Source organism: Erithacus rubecula, assembly GCF_903797595.1.
Source record: "Erithacus rubecula genome assembly, contig: scaffold_105_arrow_ctg1, whole genome shotgun sequence".
Taxonomy (NCBI): domain Eukaryota; kingdom Metazoa; phylum Chordata; class Aves; order Passeriformes; family Muscicapidae; genus Erithacus; species Erithacus rubecula.
This window is the reverse complement of record NW_027636354.1, coordinates 345,980-371,841: the sequence shown is the minus strand read 5'-3', so window position 1 is coordinate 371,841 and position 25,862 is coordinate 345,980. Positions and strand designations below refer to the sequence as shown.

Here is a 25,862-nt window from a genome sequence, read left to right as displayed (position 1 = left end):
GTGTGGTCAATGGGTGTGGTCAATGGGGTGTGGTCAGTACTGTGGTTATTAGGGTGTGGTCAGTGGGTGTGGTCAGTGGGGTGTGATCAGTTGTGTGGCCATAGGGCTGTGGACAGTGGGTGTGGTCAGTGAACATGATTAGTTGGGTAATCAGTGGGTGTGGTCATTGGTGTGGTAGTTGGGTGAGGTCTGTGGGGGTATGGTCACTTGGGTGGTCATTGTGGTGTGAGAAGTGGGGTGTGGTCAGAAGGGTGTGGTCAGTTGGGGGTGGTCAGTGGGTCTGGTCAGTAGGGTGTGGTCAGTAGGGTGTGGTCAGTGGGTGCAGTCATTGCAATGTGCTCAGAGGTGGTCAGTGAGTCTGATCAGTGGGTGTGGCCTGTGAATGTGGTTATTTGGGTAGCAGGTGAAGGGTGGTCAGTGTAGTGGTCAGTTGGCTTTCCAGTTGAGTGTGGTGCATGGGTGTGGTCAATGGGGGGGGGGTCATTGGAGTGATTAATGGGGTGTGGTCAGTGGGGGCTGCCACTGGGGCTGTCATTGGGGTGTGGTCAGTGGGGTGGTCAGTGGGATGTGGTCAGTGGGGGTTGTCATTGGGGTGGTCATTGGGGTGTGGTCATTAGGGTGGTCACTGGGGTGTGGTCAGTGGGGTGGTCAGTGGGAAGTGGTCAGTGGGGTTGCCATTGGGGTGGTCATTGGGGTGTGGTCATTGGGTTGGTCAGTGGAGTGTGGTCAGTAGGGGCTGTCATTGGGGTGTGGTCATTGGGTTCGCCAGTGAAGTGTGGTCAGTGCGGGGGGTCAGTGGGGTGGTCAGTGTCATGTGGTCATTGCATTAGTCAATTGGGTGGTCATTGGGGTGGTCATTGGGGTGTGGTCAGTGGGGGCTATCATTGGGGTGTGTCACGATCCACCCAACCTGAGCGGGACTCGTGACTGGTTCTTTTATGGATATCAGAGTGCAAAAGACACAGCAGGGGACAAAACCAGTTTAATTTACAGAAATCCACTTTATTTAGTGCCAACCAAAATGCGATAGTGGGACAGAGAGAGAGAGAGAGAGAAAGAGAGAGAGAAAGGGGGTTGGGATTATAGCTACCAAGATGGGCAGACGAATCCTCGTGGAGCCAGCCAATAGATGTCTGTTGCCGTCTGGGGAAATCTCAGTGAGTCTCCCCTGAGAAAGTCACTTTTATAATCCTTTCCTAAAGTGAGTGGCTTCTGGCCAAAAGGTGGGAAGATTTATGGACTATTGTATGTGGAGATCGTTACCCTGAGGAACAGGTGGAAACAGGACGCTACAAGGCACACACCAAACCATCTTTGTTGTTATGAACACACACAGGGCAGCCATACTGACCAGTCCATTGTTCTTCCATCTGTGGGAGCTTTGTTGAGTCAGCGCCCCGTGACTAGTTGTCATGAGAAACCAGTCCTGGTTGGCATCACCTGTGGAACAGTCACTTGGTGTTCCTCCCATCCCTGGCCAGCGCAGGCCTCATGCGAGGGTTGTTTTGCAGAAACAGACAAGAGGCTCACACGGACTCTCACAATTGTCAATAAAATTTTTGTGCCTTGTTGCTTAATATTAAATCTGAGTTTTTCTCATGCCCTTGCCACTGATTTTTAAGTGATCTCAGACACTCTCATTCATGGCAGCACCACAGTATCCCACATCACCGAGGGCTCTGACACACACCCGTGTCACCAAGGGCCATACGTGGCACCCAGCAGCAGAGGCACAGCCTGGAAGTGGCACAGAGTATCCCCGGACTCGTGGCCTTGTAGCCCCTGCCGTGCCCAGAGCCCCGGGAGGCTTTGGCCACGGTGCCAGGCTGTGGCCCCAGCCCCGCCCTGCAGAGCCCTGGGGCTGCAGCCCGGGCTGGCCGGGGCAGCAGCAATTGGCCGGCCGGACGTGCCAGGGCCTTGTGGGCAGCGGCTCCGTGTCCCGCGGGAGGCCGGGGACGAGGGGTGTCCCTCAGGGCTCTGCTGGGCCCCGGGGCTCGTCACTGCCTCGCTCAGTGACACCCAGGGGCACCAAGAGCAGCCTGGGCGCCTTTGCAGGGCACGGGGAGCTGAGCGGGGCAGGGGCACCACGGAAACACCGAGAGCCTGCTGGGGCAGAGCCGGGGAAAGCCGGGCTGGAAAGCTGGGAGAGGCTGCTCAGAGCTGGCCCGGGGACTTGGGCACCTGGGAGACAGAGCCCGGCTCTGAGCTGACACTGAGCCAAACACCTGAGAAATTACAGCCGGTTTCTCTAGACACACTTCATTATTTTGTATTTTCTCAATGTGTCTTTATCAGGGAACACTTTGAATGTTGATTTTACTTTATTTTTTACCCTTTAGAAAGAGATCCATTCTATTTTGTTTTGTGTGAGGAGGGATGGGCTGGGAAAGGTTGTGGGTAGCAGGGTTTTTTTATTCAATATATTTTGAAATTTGACATGTGCCCAGTCCAGACTTTGACTCCAGCAGCAGTGTCTGGTTCCAGACTGCTCTGCTTTTCTCGGTGAGATCTCAGTCCGTTCAAATCTGGCAGTCAAAGCCCTTGAAACATGGAAAAGCTGGGAATCAGGTTAAAGCCCTTGGAGGGTTCTCTCTGTTCATACATTCCACATCTGCCCTGGTGTCTGTTGTACCTCTCCACTCCTGTCCTACGTGCACATTGCTGGATCCAAAGTTCAGTACTAGCTTTTATAGATAGATAGATACATGTGATTATTGTATACACGATTCTCTTGGAGTGAGTTACTGTGATGGTACATTCCACGATCCTCTGCTTTGTGCCCAAAAATGGTTTTTGTATCTAAACCTCGGGAGCCCAGGATAGGATGTGTGTGGGGCTGGGGCAGGGAGAGGCTCCTTGTTCCCTGTGTGGGCATTTTGAAGCCTCGCTGCTCGGGTTTTCTGCAGTTCTCTCTGTGCACTGTGGGGTTTTGCTTGGCTTGAAACCCCCTGATCCAAGCCTGGACAGTCTGACTGGTGGTTTCCCTGAAAAATTTCTCTGGCGACTTTTATGGAGATGGAACACTTTGATCAGATTGTTTAGAGAAAGAACTTTAATCAGGGGCAAACAACAAACAGGAAGGTGTGCACTGTACTAGGCAGGAACCAGAAAAAGCAGAGTACCTCAGGGGCATTTATACACTTGGGTGGAGGGGGGGATTAAGGCAGGGTCTGAGGGAGAGATCCAATGGGAAAGAGCAATTAACAATATTATAATTTCTGCAGTGAAAATTAACCAATTGTAATTGAACTTTCTAGTAACAATCTGCATAACTGAACAGTGGGATCTTGAGAGTGAGCCTTTTGCTCCCCATCACTTGAGGGTTTTCCCATGGCCTTAGGCCGAGATTTTCTCTTCATGCTGAGCTAACCTCAACAGTGGCTGACAATCACTTTTGGCCTAGGCAAGGGGAGGATTTTTCTTTTTGTTTTTTTATTTGAGGAGGCTGCAGTGGTGATCCCTTGCTGTGCCTGGAGGTGAGTGAGCAGCTGCTCTGTGGCAGCCCGGGGGCTCCGTGCAGCAGGAGCAGAGCGGGGCTGCTGCAGCCAGAGCCGCTGTGAGCCGGGCTGAGCCGGGACAGAAAACAGCCCGAGGCTCCAGCTGCTTCTCCTGCCGGGCCGTGCCCGCACAGCTCAGCTGGGGAGGAGTCCAGGGCTGGGCGAGCCCCGGGCTCTCATCTCCTTCGGGATTCCCCCTGGGTGGTTTTTCCTCTTCGGAAGGAGCTGGTGTCGCCTGTACCGTGTGTCATGTGCGGGGATTTCTCTTTTTTGGCAGTTTGGGTCTTTTGTCCCAGGTGTGTGTGTGGGGTAAGGTCTGACAATTTAATATCTAAAAGTTATTTCCTTTTTTTTTTTTTCTTGCCTCGTGGGCTTGCTGTTATTTAATAAAATGTTGGGAGTTTTTTTTCCTCTTTTATCTATTAATATTAATTTCCTATTGGTGGAAAGGGATTATGGGAACTGTGCAGAGGAGGCAACACTCCAGAGTGCCCTCTTTAAAATCCTCTCTCAAACTAAGATCCTATCCCTGTGGCCTCCTGGTGCCTCAGCTGGAGTGACTGGTGGCTCTCCCAGTCTATCCCAGTCTCTACCAGTGTCCTCACAGTCCCTCCCAGTGGCACCAGAGTCCCTTCCAATTCCTCTCATTCCACAGCCATTCCATTCCCAGTGCACTCCCAGTCCTCCTAGCTCCACTCTCAGACCTCCACCCTCTCTCCCAGTGCCTTCCCAGTCCCTCCAGTCCATTCCAAATGCTTTTCAGTCCAATCCCAAACCTCCACCCTCTCTCCCATTGCCCCAACCCACTCTACTCTCTCCCAGTGTTCCCCCACTCTCTCCAATTTCATTCCCAGTCCCTCCCAGTGCCACACCAGCCCTCTCCCATCTCTCCCAGTTCCCCACAGCTGATCCCAGTGTGTCCCCACTGTCTCCCAGTGCCCTCCAGTGTGTCCATCTCGCTGTGGCCCTCGAGCTCCCAGCCTGGCCCTGACTGCCTGCTCTGCTCTGTGATGGATTTCTACCCTGCCCAGATCCAGCTGAGGTGGTTCCAGGGCCAGCAGGAGCTCTGGGGCATGTGGTGGCCACTGACCTGGTCCCCAGTGGGGATTGGACTTCTAACAGCTCCTGGTGCTGCTGGGAATGTCCCCAAGTGTGGGGTCACCTGTAGCTGCCAGGTGGAGCAGGTCAGCCTGGAGCCCCCCCTGAGCCAGCACTGGGGCACAGCCTGGACCCCACAGTGTGGGGGGAGTGGGGGAGGAACTGGGGGGACTGGGAGAGGGGTTGGGGTGTGCTGGGAGGAACTGGGAGGGAGTTTGAGATAGGCTGGTTTATACTGGGAGAGGGTTTTGAAGGACTAGAACGGCTGAGAAGGGATTTGGAAGATGGTGGGGAGGGTGGGATGGGGTTCTGTAGGTCCTGGTGGGCACTGGAAGGGAGTTTGGTGAGTGCTGGGTATAACTGGGAGGGATTGGACTGAGTCTGAAGGGGATGGAAAAAGATCAAGGATTGAAAACCAGGGTTTGCAATGAGGTTGGTTGTGCACTGAAAAAGACTGGGAGGGTTTTGGTGAATCTTGGTGGGGCTGGGAAGGGACTGGGAGACGGTTTGTGAGTCCTGGGATGGTGAGGGGCAACTGGGAGGGGGTTATAGGATTGTGAGAGGGACAGGAAAAGTTTTGGTGGGTCCTGCAGAAGCTGAGAAGAGATTGGGAGGAGCTTTTGGAGGGCTTAAGGGGGCTGGAGGTGATTAGATGTGCTTAGAGGTGCTTGGGGTGTCTGTGAGAGGTTTTGGGGGGTTCTGACCTCTGTGGACCCCCAGAGATGCCGCCATACACCGTCCACAGCAAGGTGCAGATGGGGATCGGGAGCTTTGTGATGGGCTTCATCTTCCTGGTGCTGGGGTTTGGCTTTTACCTGTGCAACAGGGTGAGCGGAGGTTCTCGGGGGCTCGTGTTCTCCCTTCTCCAGAGCGTGTATGGTCCCCCTGGGGACCCCTGCCTTGGTGTCACCAGTTTTCGTCTGCCCAGAGAGCTCCTGACCCAGCAGTGGCTGCATCCCCCTCCTCGTGGCCTCAGCCCAAGCCCGGACTCTTGCTCCATCCCCACGCTAATTTGGGGGTGGTGTGTGTCCTCCCCCCAGCCCCACTTTGCTCTCCCCGGCAGCTCCCGGTGTTCCCAGTAGAGCTTCCGAGTTAGACCCAGTCCCGTTTATTGTGGGGCGGGACTGGGGAGGGACTTGGGGGGACCCCGCGGGGGGATCGTGGTCGCGCGGGGAGGGCGGGTCCAGGTGGGGAACACCGGGTGCTGCGGGTCTGCCCGGCAACCGGTGAGTCATCAGAGCTGCGCTCTCTGATTGGCTGGACCTTCTTCATTGCATTGTCTGATTGGCTGAGGAGAGGCCCGGGAGGTGAGAGAACAACAGGAGAGATCCCGCCCCGAGCAGCGAACGGGAACAACAGACCCAGCCTGGGAACAGGGAGGGAATTTATTACCAACCAAATCACAGCAGGACAAGGAGAAGGGAGAGAAATCTCTCAAACACCCCCTCACCCCTCGGGGATCACCAGGAGCACGGATCACCAGGGCTCTGCCCAACAGGGCACTGGGGATCATCCAACACCGATCCTCCCATGGGGGATGGAGCTGGAGCAGAGCACGAAGCTCTGCCCACACTCGGGGCACTCACACGGCTTCTCTTAGTGGTGCCTACGTTGGTGTTGGGTCAAATGAGAGCTGTGTGAGAAGCTCTTCCCACACTCAGGACACTCGTAGGGCCTCTCCCCGGTGTGGATGTGCTGGTGGCTTCTCAGGTTGAAGAGCAACCCAAAGCTCTTCCCACATTCCAAGCAGATGTAGGGCCGTTCCCCAGTGTGGATCACCTGGTGCTGCATCAGGTGGGAGATGTCACTGAAGCTCTTCCCACATTTTCCTAACTCACAGGGCTTCTCCCCAGTGTGGATCTTCTCATGCCGGGTCAGGTGAGACCTGTCGCTAAAACCCTTCCCACATTCCAAGCACTTGTGGGGCTTCTCCCCTCCACGAGGCTTCTCCACCAGCTCTGAGCTCTGCCTGAATCTCCGACCACCTCTCTGGCTTAGGGAGGGTCTTTCCTCCTTGCAGCTCCCTGTCTTGGGTTTGTAGCTCCTCCTCGTAAGGGCTCTCCAGGACTTTTACTCCTGTTCCATTCACCCACGTCTTGGAAATGAAAAATCCTGGTTTGGGAGGAAAAGCAAGAGGAGAGGGCCTGGGCTGGGGGTTCCTCCTTGCCCAAGTTCATCTCAGGAATCTTGTGTCTATAAGGAGCTCCAAAACACCAAGATTACAATCAGAAGTTACCCAAACATCAAGACACAGATCAAAAACTACCCAAACAGCAAGACTGAGCCAAAATCCCCTCCAAAATGTAAAGTTTCAGACCCTGCAAAAAACCAACGCACCAACATTTAGCCCAATAAAGCTGAGAAACACAAAGGTTCACCCCTGTGAAAATTGTGGATCCCCCCTCTACAGTCATCTGCTGCATTTGGTGGGTGAAATGCTCCTGGGGCTGGGGGAGAGGCTGCAGATACAGGGAGAGGTGAAATCTTGTGCTGCTTCCTGTTTCTGCTCCTTCACCTCCTGTGTCGTCTCCCTCACACTCCTCTTCCTCCTACTATTCCTCTTTCTGCACAATCCCACTTTCTCCTCCCACGTGCATCCTTTGACCATTTTGTTCTTCAGCCCTGCTTCTCCTCCCCTTCTCCTGCTGCCCCCAGCCCCAGCACCCACTGCCGGCTCCCTCTTCCCCCCAGACCCGCAGCATCCCAGCGCAGGGCAGGGATGGAGCTGGGGCAGCTCGGGCTGGGGCAGCGCTGGGCTCTCGGCCGCTCCCGCCCGCACTCGCTCCCCACTGCAGCCGCTCCCGCCCGGCAGCGCGGGGGGCCCGGCCTTGGCAATTGCAGAGACCCCATGGGAAATGACCCATGGCCTCTCCCTCTTCTTCTGTGAATGAAATTGCTTTTACAGGACTCCTCTGCCTTCCTTGTGGATAGAAATCTCTGGTAAAGTTTTCCACACACCTCGGGGCTCGGCCGGAATTCCTTGCCCCATCCGGGGCGCGGGCAGCGAGTGGAGCTGAAGGTGCCGCACCCAGTTTGGGGGATCGGCTCCCTTGGGACACCGGGCATGGATTGGGCACCCGAGAGTGACCAGGAGACAGATGAGTGACAGATCGGGGGGGCAGGGAAGAGTCGGCAGCCAGAGAGCACTGAAAATCTCATCAGTGAGTGCAGTGGGATCCTCGGGGAATAAACATGGCAGGGCACCCATGGAGGGGAGAAAGGGAAAGCCAGGAAGGGCTTCTGGCAAAAGGAATGATGATCCCAAAATATCTCTGAAGGGACACTTGGGAGCATGTTGAGGGAGTTTGCACATTCTCCCAGAGGTAATCAAGGACATGGGCACCCGGGGGGACAATAAGGGAAATCCAGAAGGGATTTAGACAGCAGTATTCAGGGGATGAGTGGGAAAGTTGAGCTGGTGTGTTTTATTCACCCACTGTTAGAAGATGTGGGGGATGGGTTTGAAATGCATGAGCTTCTATTTGCTCCTAATCCTGATTGCAATTTACTCAGAAAGGATTTCATGGCTATTTTGGGAATGCAAATGAGTATTGTAAAGGTGATAAAAAGTTGTGTCTTTGCCTGGCAAATGTCTGGCAAGGCCTATGCTGAAGTGAACCAGAAGTGTGGGCAGCTCCAGGAAAATAGGGAAAATTAGATATGAAGCTTCTGCAAAGTCTGTAGAAGTAACAAGGACAAGTGGTGTCTAAAAGCAATACCCTATTCCAGGGCAGGGAAGGAAGGGCTCACAGCCTGTCACTGAGTCCCTGCTAAAGGCAGGGCTTTTGGAGCCTGGGATCTCTCCCCATAATGCTCCTATCCTGCCAGTCAAGAAATCAGATGGAATCGATAGAATGGTGCAGGACCTAAGAAGAATAAATGAGATTATTAAACCCAGGCACCCCACAGTCTCAGATCCTTACACCATCCTGAACCAGGTTCCCTCCTCACACTGACACCAGTCAGTGCTTGATGCCAAAGGTGTTTTCTGGGGATGCCCACTCACACAGCATGGTAAACTGCATTTTGCCTTTGAGTGGGAACAAGAGGCAGAAGGGAAAATGGTAAAGACATGGATGGTCCTTCTGCAGGGATGCAGGGAAGCACCAGCCTTATTGGGGCAAGCCCTGCAGAAAATATCACAAGAATTTACCCCACCCCAGGGATTGGGTTAATGCAGGATGTGGATGACTTGCTCCAATCAGGAGGACAGGAAGGAAGGATAGAAGAAGCCTCTGTGAAATGGCTGAATGTTCAGTCTAAAAAGCATTTTTGAGTATTGGAAAAAAAAAGCACAAATGGTGGAGAAAAATATTAAATATTTAGGACATAGTTTCACTGAATTTTGTGGTGTATTGACCAAGAGCAGGACCAGGGAATCTCAGAATTAATGTTACTCAGCAATAATATGGAGCTGTGGCAATTCTGAGGATTAATAGGGAATTGTAGGACAAGGATTGAGGAGTCCCTCTTCAAGCCAAAACATTGTAAGACTTTTTAAACCCAGACAGCCTCAGTGTTGTGGTATGGATATGAAAAACGGCAAAACTTTAAAACCAAAATGATTGGTGTCCCAGCCATGACTCAGGAAGAAGGTTTGAATTGTATGCAGGTTGTATGACATATTACATTTTTGGCTTTTGGAAAATATTAAAATGAATGCTACCTGTATAATGTTGGAAAACTTTGCTGTATGAATATTGTTTCCTTTAGTTTTGCTATTAACAAAACTTAAAAATAGTAGGGTGAGAAATAATTTTTTCTTGGACTATAACATGATGATGTAAAAAGCTTTTGTTCATGTAACTAAGAAAATGGTAGAAAAGATAATAAGGAAATTCTTCACATTCTTGGATTATGGAAATCCAGACCCCCAGGGAAGGAAAAAAGTTTGATTATCAGGTTGGGGGGGGAACGTTTTTGAATAATGCATGAAGACTTAAGAATATGCAAAAGGTTGATGCATTTAAAGAAGTGTTTTCTGAGTTAGGATGTGCCCTTGGCTGAAGAAGAAGCCCCCAGCTGTTATCATCTTTTCCTTTATTGTTTGTCTCCTGTTGTCTTTTATTAAACCTTTAAATATTTACCAGGAAAGGGAACCTTGTTTTTTAAAATGTGGATGCTACACAAGGTCATGCCAAAGGAATTCTTGTGCTAAAATGTTTAACCCAGTGGCCAGAGTGGCCTCACTGTCTGCAGAATTGTGCAGCCACAGCTTTAATGGCACCTGAGGCCCAAAAACTGATGGCAGGAGGATCTGCTGTTGTTCAAGTCTGGCACCAAGTTAAAGCTCTGATAACCAAAAGAGCCTCTACATGGATGAGCAGTGCTCAGTGATTACAGAATGACACTTGTTCAGTGGCACAGGAGGATTTAGAATCGAGGACAGGGGAAGGGTTGAACCAGCCTCCTGTTTGAACAGCCTGCACAGGGGCTGGGAACAAACCCATGGCTGCATTCCAGTGACAGAGCTCCAGAGCCAGGACAGGAGATTGAGGAGACATTCCCTGGCCTGAGGGACAAAATGTGTTCATGGATGGGTCTGCAAGGGCAGGAGAAGGGAAAAGAATTCCAAGACATGCTGTGATTAAGGGAAGGGAATTAGACCAAGACTTACACTCTGCCTGAGGAATGCACAGAAGCTCCACTGGTGGCCAAGTGCCACTGATGGCCCATCCCAAGTGTCCCTGAGCACAGAAACAGCCCCAGCACAGCTCAGCACGGGGGGACCCCTCACCCTGGCCTCAGGGGCTCTCCAGCCCCGCAGATTTGCTCTTCCCAGCTGCAGCAGCAGCACGGGAGGCCCCACTGAGCTGCACTGAAGGCAAGGCAGCAGCAGCCAGGGCTGCACAGCGGGGGAAGCCCCTGGGCCTGCCCACACATCCTCTGCTCAAATCCTCTGCCTGGGCACCCTCCTTGGGCATCTCCATCACTGGGGCCAATCCTTGCTGCCCCTGCTGCAGCTTCGCTGCTTTCTGTGCCTGCACTGCCACAGCTGCTGGGGAACACACGGGCACAATCCCACTCTGGCTCTCGATTACACTCACACACTGGGCTGGGGGGGATTAGAAAATCACAAAAAAAAACCTGGGCTGGTGCTGGAAAATATATGTAGCTTAAATTTTTTAAAATTTCATCTTCGTACTCAGGCTTGGTTTGCCTTCCTCTTGGGGAAAGGAATTTTAAAGGGTTTTTTTTTAAAGGGAGGTTGCACCATTGTACAGAGATGAATTTAACATCTCAACAGATGGGGAATGGCCCAAAAGATCCCCACAAAGATAACAACCAGCAACAAAACATATAGGACCACCAGCAAACATCAAGGAACACCCACCTCAGAGACAACTCCGGGTGGAGCTGGAGACACCTGGTCTGGAAAAGGCTGAGAAGGAAAATCAGGAGTGCAACCTAATTAACATCAGAAGGACAGAATCAGAAGCAAAGAAATCCGGGTCCAATAAGATACCAAATAGTAAGAACTACACAACTTGGAAGCAATGAACACTAAACAAATGGATTTCTATGGGTTCAGACTGTACGAAATTTAGTAAAAATATAGTAAAAGTCACGTGTCAGAGAACGAGTTTTTCTGCACACTCGGCCTATGTGTGGATGAAATTATTTCTGTTGCACATCCGGGCAAGAATCAAGTAATGCCTTGACTCTCTAACATTAAAGATATCAAGTAAAAAGCAGATTGTGAGGGTGCACATGTGAGCCAGGGGATGGCTGCCAGGGAAGATTAGCATCGGTTCCAGGCAGCCAGGAGAGGAGCTGTAGAAATGCAAATTGACACTGCTGGGGCAAAGCACACATCTATCATTTGAATTACAGGATTAGATTACAAGATTTCCTCGAAATAATAATCAGCCACACAGTTCGAGCTCTTGACCTTCCTACCGACCCACCCCAGCCAAGGAAAAGGTGAGATTTGCAGAAAATTAAATGTCTCAAACTGCTGTTTCTATTTAGATGATAACTGAACAGTGGTGAAATAGATAATAGTGGACATAAGAAAGCTGCACATATTACAGTCCAAATGGGAAAGGATGGCAATGGGACACGTGTTCGTGGTTCCCTGGCAGACCATGGGTTAAACGAATGCTGTTCCTCCCCTGATGTGCTGCAGCAACTCTCATCTTTTTCCCATGCCCGACACCTTGCTGAGTGCAGCTCATTCAGCAGCTGAGCAAGGGGATGCAGGTGGCAGCCAGGCCTGATCCAGAAACGGCTGCAAAAGGACAGGGAGGGAGGCACTGAGAATAATCCCAAAACCAAAGAGGGACCAAGAAGAAAAAAACAGACTCAAAGAGTGAATCTGCCTGGAAATAGGACCAGGGACTTGTACATGAGAAAGCAATGGAAGAAATCTTCAGTTTCAGAAGATGTTACTAATTGACATAGACTGCTGCTCAGCCAAAATCCTGCTCAATTCCTGAACTTCGAATACTAGAAACACTTAACAGAGCCGTGAAAATCGGATGTTATACTAAAGGAGGGGTGCATATCAAGGGGACATGCAGCAGGGGGATCGGGAAATCTGAACCTTCCAAGTGCCTCAGCCAGTGGGGAAAGGGAGAGGGAGATGCGGGCGGGAAAATGAGGATAAAAAGGAGGCGGCATTTTTAGAGACCGCTTGGCAAATGCCCATAGACTCTCCCTTTGCTCATCAATAAAGTCACTTTACAGGACTCCTCTGTCTCCTTTGTGCATACAAAACTCTGGCGATGGGAATTTTCCCCCACAGCCCCGGGGCCTCTCTCAAACATCCCGTGCCCGCCTCGGGCTCCTGCAAAGGCTGCAGGTGGGTTCCGGCTCCATCCCGGGGTCACCCCCAGCTCCCACCGCCCTTAGCTCCCGCTCACCCCGAGCTCCCGGCGGTTCAGGGCAGCAGCGGCTCCTTGGCCCGATGCCCGGGCCGGGCCCAGCGCGGAGCCGCTCCTCAGGCGAGGAGAGAAATGGCGGAGCGAGGGAAAGGGAGGGGAGCCCGTGCTGTGCACAGAGCCCGCCCCTCACTGCGATTGGCTGATTCTGCCGTCACTCCTCATTCTCGCGCTGATTGGGCAGAGCGGGGACAAGCTCGGCCCCGAGGCCAAAGGCGCCATTTTTGGAGCTTCTGTGCGGGCTGGGAGCAGCCACAGCCCGGTGAGGTGGCGGCGGAGCTCGGTGGCGGCCCCAGCGCAGGTGGGAGCCGCGCTCGGTTGTGCGGGGTCTCGGGGCTCGCTGCGGGCGGAGGGGGCGGCAGGGGGCTCTGGCGGGTTCGTTGTGCTGTGCCCGGCCCGTGTTCCCCCTGGGCTGAGGGCGCTGATGCAGCGGCTGCCCGCGGTCTCCTTCTCTCTGTGAGCTCGGCAGGAGCCGGTGCCGGAGCAGCGACTCACCGCGCTGCGGGCGCTGCCGCTCCCGGGCCCGCACAGGCGCTCCGGCAATGGCGCCTTTGCTGCGGCACGATCGCCGTGGGGGCGGCCCCGGGGCCGGGCTTGTCCCCGCTCTGCCCAATCAGCGCGCGAGAATGAGGAGTGACGGCAGAATCAGCCAATCGCAGCGAGCGCAGCAGACTCACTGCACTCTCCCTAATAGATTATTCCACTAATTATTATTAAGCATCGAGTTCCAGGTTTGTACAGGTCCATGGGCTGTTCGTTTTATTTCTTCCACAATTTTAGTAATTACTTCACTATTATTATCAATTTCTGAGCAGCATTCAGAATTATTGAACTTCCTACACATTTCTCCTTCTTCAGCTAATAGATAGTCTGGGGCTAGTTGATTTTGATGTACTGCTGCTCTAGTTTGAGTAAGTTGTTTAGCTATGAATTCCATTGCTCAGGCTGTTCAATTGACAGTAATTTCTATTACAGCTTGTAGTCTGATAATTCTATTTAGCAGATAAATTGGAGTGGATAGCCCCAGCTCCCATCTTGAACCCAGGTCTGGTCCATAGTACTCAATAATTCATTCTGGGGGCCATTCATTATCCTTTGAGATTTGTGTTCCCCCTGTGGCAGGGCTGCTGTTGTTTTGATACAAAGTTTTATACAAGGGAACTCCTAACACTCTATTCCCTTTTTCTTTTGGTAATGTGGAAAACACAGGCTGGATAATCCCTAGAGTACATGTCCCTCTCCATCTTTCTGGTAGGGTATTATAAACTCTTTTCCTGCAGATCCCAAATATTCTGTTTGGGGCTTTCCAGCTTAGTTGAACTGATTTAGGTTGTTGCCAATAGATGCTTACACTTTTTACTTCTTTGTATGGGTTGGCTCTGTTTTCATTATACCAGCCTAGTCCTGTAAAATTGTTCTTTCTACACTTACCTTTACTTAACTTTCCCCAATATCCTTTTGGAGCTTTGGGCCACCAAGACTGACTGCTTGTATTTGTAATGAGGATAGTCATAGAGGGGGTGTGCCCCACATATTGGTTAAGTTAGTTCCCTGATGTGTTATACACACTTCTCCTATTTCCTCATGGTTTAGAACTCACCCTTCAGGTCTATTGACTCCCCTCGATATTTCCATTTGATTCCAATACCTGCTCTGGGTCTAATCCCTCCCCCCTCCATGGCCACTGTTCAGTCATTTGTGTTCCTCCACAGATCCAGCAGTGAGTTAAATCAGTTCAGTGGTAATATCAGTAAGTAATTCAGTAGAAATTTCTTTCATGAATTCCACAAATAAATTCTTTCCTGAGGTGGGTAAGTCCCGTTTGCTGAGTTGTTGTTTCAATTTCTCATACAAGTTAAAACTTCCCTTATGGTTTGTCCTTGTTCCCTTGAACACTTTAGTTATATTCTTTATAAATTCTTCCTTGTAGTGATCTTGCACTCCTCCCTGATCTGCATATCCTCACATACCTTCTTTTGTGAAGCAGAGGTGTGCTTTTCCTACTGGGCAACTTTGCTATGCTGATGGAGCCCACCCTCCTTTTCCCAAATTGGTGGCTCCCCAGTAACTTTTTCCCATGATAATGGAGGTTTCTGAGTTGTGCTTATTATAGCAGGCTGAATTGGTGTGTGTGTGGAAGGCAAGGGTGGATACTGTGTGTCTGCCATACCCAATTGTCTGGTAACACTTGGAACAAGCATCAGCACTATTTCCTTTTGTCATAATTAGCAATAGGATGAGTCCCATGACTGTTTTCATCCCTCTGCCTCCCTCAAGGCCTGTGGGGTTTCTATTGGTAGCCAAGGTTTGTTTAATCTTCTGGGCTGCAGGGAGTGTGTCCTGGGGTCTCCCACTTTGTCTCTCTCTTTTGGTATCATTTCTTAATTTTGTCCCAGCCTTGAGCTTTAACATTCCAGTACGAGGCACAGCAGTAACAGCACGGTATATGCAACCCTTTCCAGCACTCTTGTGCCAGTACCTCTGCTTTGGCTTTCTTCTTTCCTTTCCTTCCATTCTCACATGACTTCCACCAGTTATGATTATTAATTTTGATTTTTTCTTTGTGCTGATAGGGTATTAAGTACCTTAACAGTTTCCTTATGTTTGTTTCTTTTACATTGGACACATAATGCAATGGGAGATACCCACCATTGGAATGACATCACCACAACTCAGCACAGTGTGGATCCCTTTTTTGATGAACGGGTGACAGTCACACCCGGGTTTGGGACAAGTGACTTTTAGTCTTGATTGGGAGATCTTGGAGACAAATTGATCTGGTATTGACATCAAGTGCTCTGAATTTGCATTTTGAGGTCTCCTGGCTCGGATGTCCCTGCCCAGCCTGCAGTAGGAGGGGTTACAGCACCTTTGACTCTCCTCACATGTGTCCATCCCTTTTCAGCTGTCTGTGCAGCTGTTTGAGTCATTAATAGAACTAAATACAGTCCTTCCCATTTTGGATCTAGACTTTTTTCTTTCCATATTTAATTATCACATTGTCCTGGCTTAATCTTAAGTATGGCAAATCCTAGAGGGACAGTTTGAGCTAAAATTCCCTTCTCCCTTAATTCTGCAAGATTTTGTTGATTGTTTTTATGTAATTCTGGAGGGAAGAGTCCTGCACTAAGGCTGGATCAAGGTGTGCTCCTTTAGGGCAAGACATACCATCCAGCATTTCATATGGTGAAATCCCTGTTCTCAAATTTGGCATTGTTGGTATATTAGACAGGGCTAGTGGGAGGCACTTTGTCCATGGCATTTTAGTCTCAACCATTACTTTTGGCAGCTGTTGTTTTGAAGTTTGATTCATGCTTTCAACTCTCCCAGAACTCTGAGGGTGCCAGGGTGTGTGATACTCCCAGCTGATGCCTGGTGCTGAGGTCAGTAACTTCAGCACCTTTGATGTAAAGTGTGTCCCCTGGTCTGAGTCTATGGCTTGGACCAGGCTACACCTTGGCATTACGTGTTCTATCAATATTTTGGCTGCCACTTGTGATGTGGCTCTAGCTGCAGGGAATGCCTCTACCCAGTGGGTTAATTGCTCTACTATTACTAGTAAATATTTCTATCTTCCTATTGTTGGTAATTCTGTAAAATCTGTTTTCTTTCAAAGGGTCTGTAAGCAGTTTTCCATCCTCCTGATGGACCTTGTTGCACACTGTTTTATTAATTTTCTGACAAGTTAAACAACTCTGGATGCTCTGCTTTGCAACATCAAAAACGCTGATGCATCAAAAAAATTTTAAAAATTGGTCTGCTAGTACATTGGTTCCCCAATGAGTTTGTTGATATAATTGTTCAGTAATTTGTCTGGCCTGGGCTTTAGGTAAAATTTCCCTGCCATCTGGTAAAACCCATTTATTCAGATGTGTCTGCCTTTAATTTCCTTATCGCTTCATTTTGCTGGGGAGTAAACAGCTTCTGTAATTCCTGGTGGAATTGGGATCTCTAACTGTAGTACTTAATACAGAAACTGTTTTTTGCTCCAATCCTGCTTTTTTTTCTTCTTTGTCAGCCAGATTATTCCCTCTTCTATGACAGCTTGTTCCTTTTTGGTGCCCTCTTATGTGGACCACAGTAATTTCAGTGGGGCCCCTGAGAACTTCTAGTATTCTAACAATTAATTCTTGAGTTATCAATCCCTATCCTTGAGTGTTAATTAACCCCCCCCTTTTCCCCAAATCTGTAATATGGTCCCTTTTTTACCCTTTAATTGAGATAGTGCCCTGTAAAGAGCAAATTGTTCACAAGCCTGAGCACCATGTTGCATTTAAAGGTTTGGTTTCCAGTAATTTTAATTCTTCTGCTCCTACTATGGCATATCCCGATTTTCTTTTTCCTTCTATTGCTCTGGATGACCTGTCTATAAACAATTTTACTCCATCATTAAGTTCAGCTTGCCCCAGGTCAGGTCTATTTTCTGTTTGTAACTCTGTAATGTCCAGACAATCATGTTCTAAATTTTCTCCTGGTTCCCCATATAGGAATTGTGCAGGACTTTGAGCAGTTGTTGCTTTTATCTCTGAGTCTGGGGAAGTGATTAGAATAGTTTCATATTTTAATATTAGGGCATTGGTTAGCCATTTCTTGGCTTTTTGATTCAGAATTTTCCTTACATCATAGAGGTGTGTACCACTAGGGGTGCCCCAAATGTGACTTTTTGGGCTTCTTCAATTGAAAGTGCTGTGGCCACTGGGGCCTGTAGACATGTGGGCCAGCCCTGTCTGACAGGGTCTGGCAGTTTAGAATAAAATCCCACTGGCTTTCGACTGCCTGCCCATTCCTGAGTGAGCAGCCCATGTGCCCTTTGATCAGAGCTGTTTACAAGTGATTGAAATGGTCTCTCCAAATCTGCCAGACTTAGTACAGGGGCTTGAATTAAAGCCTATTTGACCTTTTCAAAACTTTTATCATCCTCCTTTGTCCATTTTTGGTGATTAGTGTTACGTTTTTCATATAGCAATTTCACTTTCTCACTGAATCCCTCTATCCATTGACGACAGTATCCCAGCAGTCCCAAAATTTTCCTGACTTCTTTTTTGGTCTTTGGAGGTCCCAGGCTTAGTATTCCAGTGACTGTATTAGGATCTAATTTCTTTTTCCCTTTACTTAGGCAATGTCCTAAATATTTTACTTCTGGTTTTGTGAATTGTAATTTAGCTTTGGATACCTTCAAACCCTATTATTCCAAGAAGTTTAAAAGTTTTATAGTCCCATTTTTAGTAGATTTCTCGTCTTTTCCTGCTATTAATAGATCATCTACATATTGTAACAATTTCACCCCTTCAGGTGGCTCAAAAGACTGCATCAATTCTCCTAGGGCTTGCCCAAAGAGATTGGGGGGTTCTGTAAAGCCCTGAGTCAATACTGTCTAATGCAATTGTTGTTTTCTGCCCTTATCAGGATCTTCCCATTCAAAGGCAAAATAATCTCTACTACTTTTGCTGATGGGCATGCCCAGAATGCATCTTTTAGATTTATTGCACTATACCAAGTGTAGTCAGGGAACAGCTGATTTAAGGGTTTGATGCTGTAGGAAATTTGGTAACAATTTGTTGATTTATAGCCCTCAAATTCTGTACCAATCTGTGATTCCTGTTTGTGTTTTTGACAGGCAAAGTAGGAGTATTATGTGGGGACATATGTGGTTCTAAAGTGCCTTGTTGCAAGAAGTTTTCTATGACAGGCTTAAGGCCCTGTCTCCCTTCCAGTGATGTTGGATATTGATGAACTCGGATAGGCAAATTGGATCAGTGATTTTCACTTTGGTAGGTTTTATTTGTAACTTTTTGATTTCCCCAGGGGTATACCACACCTCAGGATATATTTGTTCCTCATTTTTTCAGGTTAAGGCATAAATTTTTAGTTGCCCTTGGGATACTTCAGTTTTCAAATCCAATGCTATTATTAAATCTCTCCCCAATAAATTATTTTCTGCCTCTGACAGTAGCAGCAGATCATTTAATTCAGTTTTGCTCTGGGTCTCGATTTGCACATTTTTAATAACAGGGACTGGAAATGGTTTACCTTTTGCTCCAACTACGAGTGCTAGGTTTACACCTTTTTGGTAGATGTTTAATAGTGGATTTTTTTTGCTCCTGTATCTACTAAAAATTCCAGCTCCTCTCCCTTGGGACCGATTCTTAATTTTATCAAGGACTCTTTAGATGGTAAGGTTCCAAATACATACAGCCCCTGACACCCCTATTCATCACTCTGGAACATGTTCTCCTCCTGTATCCTCTCTTTACAATTTTTCTTTAGATGGCCTTTGTATAACTCCCCTGTGTCCCAGCATCTTAATATTATTGCCAAAGGGCTGCCTGGTGGTATTTCTGTCAACCTACATGTCTTATCTTTATTTCTTTGTGGATCACAGGAACTTGAACCCCTTTGTGGGTCATTCAGATTTAAAACCTTACTTTTTCTTTGTCCCATTTTTACTTCAAGGGACTATTTTGAGGTGTTTGTGCTCCCCTTGTGTTCTGCCTGGATCCTGCATCTGCTTGGGTCAGGATGGGAAGGAGCCTCTACCTGGGCTGGGATGGGAAAAGAACCCAGCTTCTCCCTGGGCTAGGATAGGAAAAGCAGCCTCCCCTCACTCGCTTTGTCCCTTCCCCGGCCGGGTCCCTGGCGGGATCCCGGAACCGCGGATGGAAGGACTCTGCTCTCGCTTGATGGCAAAATCCACGTCTCATTCAGGCAAGCACACAGTCACCTCCACCCAACCAGACAATTACTTACAGCTTCCATGCTCCTGTCTGGGTCTTCATGCACAAGAATTACAGGTGATTTTGCCGCAGTTTTCCAGGGAGCTCTTTCCTTGCTCAGTCTCTATCGTGAGGTCGTTGCATCCTGAGAGCCACTGACAAACCGGGGCCACAGTAATGGGGCGCCTCCCCGAAATCCCAGCGCCTCTCAGGGCTCCAAGGACGTCCCAGGTTTCGGCACCAAATTGTTATAAATGAGAAACAAAATGTCTCAATGCTTAGCAAAATTCAGATTGCTTTATTTTATATAGACAGAGCCAGCAGCGCTGGGGAACGTGAGGGGTCACTGCCCACTCCACGCTCCATCAAACCTTGGTTTGCAGCCTCTTCTTATAGTATGGTCTCTCATTGTAATCAATAATTTATTTGCTGTCGTAATTTTTTCCAGATAAGTGGCAGTGATTGAAATAAACATCCTGTAAAGTCTCTGGGTGATAGTCTCACAGATAACCATCTGGTCTTGGTAGATAAAAACCAGCAAAATTTGGGAAGTCTGGTCTTTGTAGATAGGCAGCATTGATCAAACAAAGGCAGGAAGTCTGAGCTTGCAAAATCTATCAAACCATTGGAAAGTCTGATTTTGCAAACTGGTAGTTGATACAACTTATTTAGAAAACATAATATTAATAACAGGGGGATTTAGAACAGAATGATTTAAAATTTTATGTTCCTTTCTCTAGTGTTTGTGTTTCACTTCTGACTTCAGTATTCTGGTTTATACAAACCCCAATACTTTTATGATTAACAGAAATCTTTTATTAATTATCACACAAGTTAGCCAAATCTTAAGAAAAGATCTTTCCTCCACCTCTCCCTTCTCCTAAACGCTTAACTTTATCCCATATTCCCTCTGCCCTCCCCACCCAGAGGTACAGGGGATGGGTGCCACAGTCAGGTCATGTCACAGCCTCCCCCTCAGGGACAGGAATCCTTGTCCTGTTTCAGCCCGGGGTCCCTCTCACGGAGCACAGTCCCTCAGGAACAGGCTGCTCCAGCGGGGATCCCCCACGGGCTCACAAGTCCCGCCTGGAGCCACTTCCATGGCCTTGCAGGGACTTCCACGGGCTCGGGGCATCTCTCAGGGATCCCCTGCTCCTGCTGGGACTGCAGGTGGGTTCCTGCTCCATCCGGGCCTCACCCCCAGCTCCCAGCGCCCTCAGCTCCCGCTCACCCCGAGCTCCCGGCGGTTCAGGGCAGCAGCGGCTCCTCGGCCTCAGCCCGGGCTGGGCCCTGCCCGAGTCTGGAAGCACCAACAGCCTGAGAGAGCCCGCCCCTCACTGCCATTGGCTGGTTCTGCTGTCACTCCTCGTTCTTGCTCGCTGATTGGACAGAGCAGGGACAAGTCCGACCCTGGAGCCAAAGGCGCCATTTTCAGAACTTCTGTGTGGGCTGGGAGTGGCAGCAGCGGTCGGAGCCCGGTGAGGGGGCGGCGAAGCTCAAAGGAGGCCCCAGCGCAGGTGGGAGCCGCGCTCGGTTCTGGGGGGGCCTCAGGGCTCGCTGCTGGTGCAGGGGGCAGCAGGAGGCTCTGGCGGGTTCGTTGTGCTGTGCTCGGCCCCGGTTCCCCCTGGGCAGAGGGCGCAGCTGGAGCGGCTGCCCGCGGTCTCGTCCCACTGGGGCCTCGGCAGGAACCGCTGCCGGAGCAGTGCTGGCTCGTCCCGGTTCCTGTGGGTAGCACAGAGGGGGCTCCCCTGTGCCCGGGATGCTGCGCTGTGACCACTCCGAGCTCCGCCGCCTCCTCACGGGGTTCCGGCTGCTGCTGCTCCTGGGCCGCACAGACGTTCCCACAATGGCGCCTTTGCTGCCCCAGCGTTGCTCTGGCGGCGGCACCGGGGCCAGGGTTGTTCCAACTTTGCCCAATCAGAACAAGAGAAGGAGGAGTGACAGCAGAATCAGCCAATCGCAGCGAAGGGCGGGCTCTGCACCTGGCACAGGCTCTCCTCTTAGGTTTTGGGATTATTCTCAGTGCCCTCCCTCCCTGTCCTTTTGCAGCCGTTTCTGGATCAGGCCTGGCTGCCACCTGCATCCCCTTGCTCAGCTGCTGAATGAGCTGCACTCAGCAAGGTGTCGGGCATGGGAAAAGGTGAGAGTTGCTGCAGCACATGAGAGGAAGAACAGCATTTGTTTAACCCATGGTCTGCCAGGGAACCACAAAAACATGTCCCATTCCCATCCTTTCCCCATTTGGACTGGTACATGATCTACTTTCTTATTTCTGTTGTTAACTGTTTCACCACTTTTCAATTATCACCTCTTTAGAAACAGCTGTTTGAATCATTTAATTTTGCACAAACTCCTCCTCCTTCTGTTGATAGGCAATCAGATCCCATCCCATGGTGAAATGTCTTGCTCTTCATTTCACTGGGTTAGTCGGCAGGAAGGTCAGGAGCTGGAGGTGGCCAATGGATTGTTATTTCAAGTACTGATAATATATTCTTTAGTACATAATAGTAGCAGTAATAATAATAATAACAACAACAACAACTACAACAATAGTAATAATAGTATGACTATTAATCGTAATACCAATAATGATGACAATATTTAGTTTTTAATCTATTTATGCTACTCAAAATATTGGTGGATTTTCATTCTACTCATATGAATTCATTAAGGTGCACAGGGGCTAGGCCATGGATTTGTAGGATTTGTTCTGGTGTCTGTTCATCTTTTCTCCATTTTTGGGTGGTCCCTCCAGCCAGGGCTGCATCAATTGACCACTTTTCTCTAATTAAATCATCAGATACTTGGACTGCCAACTGATTTCTCTGGACTTGCCAAAATACTCCAGTGCTCTAATACACCCCATGTAGCCTAGACAGCACATGTTGGAGTGGGGGAGAGGGATGATTCCCCCCCAGTTTTTTAGTAAAGTTTTCACAATGTTCCCCATTTGCTGTTTCCCTTTGCAAGTGAACCAATTTCTGTTGCAGTCAGATATCCTCACTATGGGCTCTGCCTTTAGCTGTGCAAATTCCATCTGTGCAGGCAGGCAGAGCTTGGGGTGAGGGACCAGAGGGAATCAGCCCAGTTCCTCTCCCAGGCAAGAGTATCCTGGTACATTGTCCACACTTTGCCCCAGCAGTGTTAATGTGCATTTCTAACCTCTCCTGGCTGTCTGGAATCCCTGCTTGTCTTCCAGAGCAGCCATTGGATGACTCATATGTGCCCCCCCACAGTCTGCTTTTTTTTCTTAATAAGAATATTCCATGAACATTTTATCTGTTAAAGGGTCACCTTTAAAGCTCTTTTAGTTTGGCAAAATCCATCCTAAAGGTGAACATGGAAAAAGCCATTCTGAAATTTTGCCTCCACATAGAGTCACCCACATATATACGCAAAAATTTCCAGTGCAATTGCTCAAATGCTGCATGTGGGAGGAAAAGGTGGGATTGTGCAGGAGAAGGAGGAACAGTAGGAGGAAGAGGAATGTTGGGAAGAGTAGGGACCCAGGAGGAGGAGGAGCAAAAACAGGAAGCAGCACAAGGTTCCAGCCCTCCCTGTGTCTGCAGCCTCTCCACAGACCCAGGAGTGTTGTCCCTATCACATGCAGCAGGCGACTGGAGAGGGGGATGTGTCACTTTGACAGGGGTCAGTCTTGGTGTTTGTGAACTGTATTAGGCTGAATGTTGGTGGTTTAGTTTTTGCAGGAGCAGAATCTTTCTATTTTGGAGGGGGATAATGCCAGATCTTGTTGTTTGGTGGCATTTTCATGCGTGTTGGGATGTTTAGAGGACTTTTGGGCTAAATCTTGGTGTTTTGGAGGTTCTTATACATGCACGATTCCCAGTGACTTTCTGTGATGAACTTGGGTAATCAGGAACCCCCAGCCAAAGACCCTCTCTTGTTTTTTTTCCCGGGCCAGGATTTTTCATTCCCCAGGCATTTACAGATGGAGCAGGAGGAAAAGCCCCACAGATCCCTCATGAGGAGGGGCTGCAAACCCAGCCCAGGGAGCTGTGAGGAGGAAAGACCCTCCCTGAGCCGGGAAGGCGGCCGGAGATGCAGGCAGAGCTCAGAGCTGGTGGAGAAGCCTCATGGAGGGGAGAAGCCCCACAAGTGCTTGGAATGTGGGAAGGCTTTCAGCCACAGGTGCAAGCTGATCCGGCACCAGATGATCCACACTGGGGCACAGCCCTATGAATGTGGGAAATGCAGGAAGGGATTCAGAGACAGCTTCTGCCTGATCCGGCACCAGGTGATCCACACTGGGGAGAAGCCCTACGAGTGTGGGAAATGTGGGAAGAGCTTCAGCTGCAGCTCCAATCTGATGCAGCACCAGGTGATCCACACTGGGGAGCGGCCCTACGAGTGTCCTGTGTGTGGGAAGAGGTTTCCGAGAAGCTCCACTCTCATCAGACATGAGCAGATTCACACAGAGGAGAGGCCCTTCCGCTGCCCCGACTGCGGGAAGGGATTCAAGCAGAACAGCACCCTCACTGCCCACCAGCGCATCCACACTGGGGAGAGGCCCTACAAGTGTCCTGAATGTGGGAAGAGCTTCTCACACAGCTCAACCTTGACCAAACACCGACGGAGGCACCACTAAGGGAGGCCCTGTGAGTGCCCCAGCTTTGTGCTCTGCTCCAGCTCCATCCCCCATGGGAGGATCAGTGTTGGATGATCTCTAGTGACCCCTGTTGGGCAGAGCTCTGTTTATCCGTGGTTCTGGTGATCCATTTTGGGAAGACACCTGGCTGGAACGGCTCTGCATCACCCTCTGGGCGCCTGGACCAATGCAGGGGCAGGAACGTCCATCGGGATGCAAACCGACATTGGGAATTTCTTGGGAAGAGTGGATTTGTTGAGTTTCAACCCCAGAAAATCTTTGTGCTCAATCCTGTCTTCTTGTGGCATCCAGGAATATTGAACGGTCTTGGAGGTCTTTTCCCATGTGGTGGTTTGTCAAGATTTCCTGAAGTTTTTTACCAGCCGAGACCTGGGCAGTCTCCCTTGTATCTGACAAAAACCAGTCAGTGTTGAATTTTTAATATTGACACATTGCTACAGCAATAAGGAAATTATGCATCTTTATGAAACACACATGTAAAGACAAAAAGCCCTGGGCAAATTCTCTTTCCCTTCTGACCTCTCACGGAGTAACACCAGTCCAGGCCCCCTCCCTGTGTCCCAGGCCGGGCAGGGGCAGGTGGGCTCTGACTCAGAGCTCAGGAAGCTGCTGGGCCCCGTTTTCAAGCAGGGACCCCGATATCCAGGGAAAGGAAAGGAAAGGCCCGTTGCTGCCATCCCTGCCTCAGCATGGCCGCGGCTCATCAGAACCCTGCCCTGCCCCGGCCCGGAGCGGCTCCGAATGGCCGGGCCCACCCCGCTGCCCCCGGGGCTGGGGGAAAAACAACTGAGCCCCGTTCTGGCAAGGCCCCCACAGCCTTGTCTGCTGGGCAGGGTGGAGGAAGAACCCCCAGCCCGTGGCTGGAATTGAGTGCAGTGGGTGCTGGAGAACAGCCATGAAACCAGAAACTCATCACCGCTTCTCTGACTAAACCCTACAGTCCTCACCCTTAAAGTTTGCCTCATAAGTTAATATAGTTTTCAATAAAGGTTATGAGAAAAACTCCTAGTCTGAAAAAAGGGTTTTTAGATAGTAGTGAGATTTCCATTCTCCAGGGTGGCTAATCACTGTACCATCAAAACCACAAGAAAGCTGTTTCTCATGAAGAAATCTCCATCGACTGAAAAAAAAGTCTCCTCTTTCAAGAAGTTAGTAAGAAAACTATTTTAAAGATGGTAAGCTGAGTTGTTTCTTGTACATTTTCAGTATTAAAAAAAAAAAAAAAAATGTGGAAGAAAACAAGTATTCTAAAGCTTTATTCTAAGGGTTTTTTTGTATAGTTTCTAGTAATAAAATTTCTCTTTATACCATGTAAAATTAAACCTGTTTTTTGTCTTCCTCCTAATCCTGTCTCACAACAAAAAAATTTGAAATTAATAAACCAAAACCACTACATCCGACTTCAGTGGTTCCAGGATTTTGATTTCCTGTTGCCCAAGGGTGTCTTCCGCAGCCAAATGCTGATGAACTGTGACAAAGACCAAGATTTTGGAGACAGTGCGGTGGAAACTCCTCCAGAAATGGTTCTTCCCTCCCACCCGAGCATGTGGATCCTCAGCTCGCACAGACACATGTTGCAGTTTGCTTCTTGTTAATGGTGTGTTGCCTCCACAGAGGCATGGTGACCTGGCTCAGGAACGGCACGGCAGCCGCTCGGGCCGTAAGCTCACAGACACCATATGGTGGATGGCAAAATGGTGTTTATTGATAAGTTGTATAAAGCTGTATAACTTGGCTGTACTGCGACACTTCCTTCTGCTTATGTCATGAACTGGGTGCTAATGGCTAGTAAATGGGGTTTAAGTAACTGTAACTGCTGAGGGGAGGGGTTCTATCTGCCCGTACAACACAATATCTTCTGATTGCCTATCTCTAGTCACCCACATTTCTCCCCCATGATTAACCAAAAAACGTACAAAGCACAAACGCCATAAAAATGCAAAGGCTATTAAAACTGACATAACAAATTGTAAAAGGCGACATAACATGCCTGTAACTAATGCACCTCAAAGCAACTGTTGGCGGTCAACAAGTAAAATGTTAA

General features: G+C 49.4%; 1 protein-coding gene and 1 long non-coding RNA gene across 2 annotated transcripts in view; one reads left to right on the top strand and one right to left on the bottom strand.

Annotated features, from left to right (window-relative positions):
* Nucleotides 1–25,862, bottom strand: part of LOC306815200 (class I histocompatibility antigen, F10 alpha chain-like) — a gene marked incomplete at its 3' end in the record, with an annotated part of 107,857 nt that overhangs the window by 65,887 nt on the left and 16,108 nt on the right. The window lies entirely within an intron of this gene.
* On the top strand, nucleotides 12,723–23,963 carry LOC306815181. The gene is made up of 3 exons (XR_013777335.1): nucleotides 12,723–12,779; nucleotides 23,114–23,340; nucleotides 23,425–23,963. It is a non-coding gene; the product is annotated as an uncharacterized lncRNA (long non-coding RNA).